General features: G+C 35.6%; 1 pseudogene; it reads right to left on the bottom strand.

Annotated features, from left to right (window-relative positions):
• Positions 1-4,465, bottom strand: part of LOC106461065 — a 100,714-nt pseudogene that overhangs the window by 61,849 nt on the left and 34,400 nt on the right.

The following is a 4,465-nucleotide window of genomic DNA, read 5'->3' as shown; positions in this document are numbered from 1 at the left end:
CAGCCTCAAAGTGCGAGTGTGATTATACCCATCACTCTTACAACGCACCCACAGCCTCAAAGAGCGAGTGTGATTATACCCATCACTCTTACAACGCACCCACAGCCTCAAAGAGCGAGTGTGATTATACCCATCACTCTTACAACGCACCCACAGCCTCAAAGTGCGAGTGTGATTATACGGTATTGAGACGCGAACCATCAGATTTATAAACCAGCACACTAACCACTTGGCCACGCCCGACCTCATAAATCAGAACACAGTTATTTTTTTCATATAAATGTTACTTATTTCACTGTAACACACAAATTCCTTACCTCACAGCGAGTCCTGTTTACGTTGTTTAGGTTCAGGCGGAAGACTTTATCCCTGAAAAAAAAAACATATTTAAAAGTTAAGGTTAATATTGGAAATGTTATATGTAGCAAGAATTAAAGAAAGACCTTTAATACTGAAAATACATTATCATACTTAAAATAACAACATGTTGTAACATGTCGCTGGTTTTAGCGTGTCCTTCTCTTCAACTCAACGTTTCACTATTGTACATAGCTTTCAGTATTCAATATTTTAACTTAAACATATAGTGAATTATCTAGTGTTATCGTATAGTGAGCTATTTGGGTTTAGTTAAACAGTAACTTTATGTCGAATCGTCTACAGAAAGTTGATATCTACAAACAATTTCTGGTGATTTTAGATGTACGGAAGAAAAAAACCGTTAACTCATAGAAGACAAGGGATCGTATTCTGACGAAAAAAAACCCTGTGGGAATACGTAGTAAATGACTCTCAGAAAACAAGAGATCGTATTCTGACGAAAACCCTGTGAGAATACGTAGTAAATGACTCTCAGTAAACAAGAGATCGTATTCTGACGAAAAACCCTGTGGGAATACGTAGTAAATTACTCTCAGAAAACAAGGGATCATATTCTGACGAAAAAACGCTGTGGGAATACTTAGTAAATTACTCTCAGAAAACAAGAGATCATATTCTGACGAAAAACCCTGTGGGAATACGTAGTAAATTATTCTCAGAAAACAAGGGATCATATTCTGACGAAAAAAACGCTGTGGGAATACTTAGTAAATTACTCTCAGAAAACAAGAGATCATATTCTGACGAAAAAACCTGTGGGAATACGTAGTAAATGACTCTCAGAAAACAAGGGATCGTATTCTGACGAAAAACCCTGTGGGAATACGTAGTAAATGACTCTCAGAAAACAAGAGATCATATTCTGACGAAAAAAACGCTGTGGGAATACGTAGTAAATGACTTAATACCACAATAACTCAAACAAAGAAATGTTGAATATTAACCTTTACAAAATCACAATCCCACACTTGTGAGAAAGATCGCAATAATGTTCTTCTTGAATAGTAGAATGTATACCACGTGACTTGGAAACCCTTAAGTTAGGGTTAAACTATTGTCCATATCTGATTTACATCATTAATAAAAAGTATTAATAAATGAATTAGACACGATATCACATTAAATATGAATTTTGTGGGTGTGGCGGTAAATGGCTTCATTCGAACGCGCACGGAATATAAAATGTTTTATTAAAAAAAGAAAAATTGCCGACAGAATAATTAATAACGTCTACTTTAAAATTCAACAACTATATAGTTTCAGGATATATTCATGACGTCATCTTTAAAATTCAACAACCACATAGTTTCAGGATATGTTCATGACGTCATCTTTAAAATTCAACAACCACATAGTTTCAGGATATGTTCATGACGTCATCTTTAAAATTCAACAACCACATAGTTTCAGGATATGTTCATGGCGTCATCTTTAAAATTCACTAACTGTATCGTTCTAAACCTTTTTTAAAATCCTTAACTTTCTGTATGGTGAGAACAAATAACAAAAAAATCCTTTCATTATATAGTGATACTATTTCTATAACAACCACAATTACCATGGTGTATAATCCCTATAACAATCACGATTACCATGGTGTATAATCCCTATAACAACCACAATTACCATGGTGTATAATCCCTATAACAACCACGATTACCATGGTGTATAATCCCTATAACAACCACGATTACCATAGTGTATAATCCCTATAACAACCACGATTACCATGGTGTATAATGCCTATAACAACCACAATTACCATAGTGTATAATCCTATAACAACCACAATTACCATAGTGTATAATGCCTATAACAACCACAATTACCATAGTGTATAATCCCTATAACAACCACAATTACCATGGTGTATAATGCCTTTGTTCCTTTCTCAACTGTTTCAGTTGAAGTTCATACCAAAGATTTTGCGCAGAATTTCAACTTCAACAAGAAACTAAACCTGACATAAATTCTGGGCAAGACCATCTCACGTAAGTAAATTTTGGGTAATTCATAGTTTTGTTCAGCACAATGCTAACCGTTTTCTGTCATCATGAGTATCGAAACCCGATTTTTAGAGTAAAAAGCCCCCCCCCCCGCAGTGATTCATTGGTAAGTCTGTAGGTTTACGACGCTATAAACCGGTTTTCGATACCCGTGGTGGGCTCAGCACAGCTAGGCTATCGTGTAGCTTTGTAGCTAGGTACTTCCTAGCAAGACTAACTTCTATTCTATAATTAAATTATGGGCAAGTTATAATAAGACTGACTGACGTAAAAAAATGTAGGTGAAGTCACTGTAAGTCTTGTCGAGAGCTATTGTTAAAACACAAGTTTCGAAAGCTGGCACTTCTAAGTATTTTACTTGCTTTCTCTGCGTTTTTTTGTTCTCTCGAAAAGCTGTCAAGATTTTAACAAATGAGGCGTATTGAACTATAACTGTTTTTCCGTTTTGATAAACAGCGCTTGTCATCAGTTTCCTGCGGCACACGTTGCAGAAATAAGGTGAGAAACACGTGATGGCCAGATGAGCATCCAAACAAATCAGTGGGTGCTACAAGTGGCGTTTATTGATTACCACGATGAGCATAAGCACGCATTGAATTTGAAGAAATAATCATTGGTAGTAGGCGGTAATTGAATGTTGCCTGCTGATTTGATGCACGTTCATTACCTCATTAACTTTCTCTTCTACTCTGCGCGTTTTTGAAACCAATTACAGTAGTTGTCTGAACAACATTAAGCCATCTTGGAAGATTTACAAGGCATTTTGGAACCATTACGCAGTACACCAAGTAAATTAAACATCGTAACAAGTTCTTATATCATTACTTGTTAACTGTTCGATTCAGAAAGTGAAAATAAAGGGAGTTTTTTTTGTGTGTGAGATAAATAAAGTATTTGAGCCAATCAGAAGCTTGTAATCCATTTCGCTGTCCTTGCGGTGTTAATTTAAAAGATGTATGTCTACCAAAGAGTTAATTATTAAAAAGGGGGGTTGGTGGGTGGGGGGGAGACGCATTTTCTGTATAAATAACTAATGATGAAAAGAACTTCATTTTAATGTATAATATTCGTGGGTAAATAGATTGATTACTCGTACACTACACCTTAGGCCCTTTGGGGTTCGAAAATACTGTTACGGCTACGCTCGTGTGTGTGTGTGTGTGTGGCGGTTAAAAATGATGTTTAAAACATTCAACTCAGTTTTTGTACTGAATGAAGCTTAACAGGTAGGTTAGAAAATATCTCCCTGTTTTGAGACCTTTCTTTGTTTCGAATTCCGCATTAATTATGATCTGAAACCCATAATTGTATTTTTTTTTTTTAATATTCGCCCGCCATATTTGAAGTGGTACTGAAGTGCGTGTGGTCTTCCCTGGTGGCCATTTGGCTTCTTTACGACTGGCAGGAGAATAAAATTATACACACAGCACCTCACACAATATTAGTGAGACGGAGTAACTTGGTTACTTATCGTCATCCCATCCGAATTTAATAATTCTTTCACACCGGCAGGAAGCCATGAGTTTGTTTGAAATTAACTCTATACAGTTCCACGTGGCCACTTCATTGATAGATTGAATAAAAACAACAACAGTGCAGTGAATTATGGTCGTTTTATATTCTTGGCACGTGGATGAATTCAAAGAAAACTGATTTAATTATAGAGCATAAAGACACTGAACTCCATCAGTGGCAAAGAAATGTGCCGATATTATTTGGAAATAGGAAAGAAAATATAAAAATAAACAGATACAAATTAAAATTATATATACATACATACATTAAAACCAAGGTGTTTAGTGTAAATCCAAAACAAACCATTAGTCATGCTTCAACCTTATAAGTTTCACAAATGACTGCTGTGAACAAAGTAGAAAAGGTATAATTTTTAAAAAGATATGTATGCGATCATAGCCCCAAAAGCGTTGAGGATATTCCGCTTACAAGACATATAAAATATGCAAAACAATAATGAGATAATCAAATGGGCCAGTTTCCAAGAACATCGATGAATCTAGTTGTTAAGTCAAGAGAAGAATGTGTGCTGGCATGAGAACTGATAACACACACATACGCTT

The sequence above is a fragment of the Limulus polyphemus genome, unplaced genomic scaffold, assembly GCF_000517525.1.
Source record: "Limulus polyphemus unplaced genomic scaffold, Limulus_polyphemus-2.1.2 Scaffold891, whole genome shotgun sequence".
Taxonomy (NCBI): Eukaryota; Metazoa; Arthropoda; class Merostomata; order Xiphosura; family Limulidae; genus Limulus; species Limulus polyphemus.
This window is presented reverse-complemented; position numbering and strand designations above follow the sequence as displayed.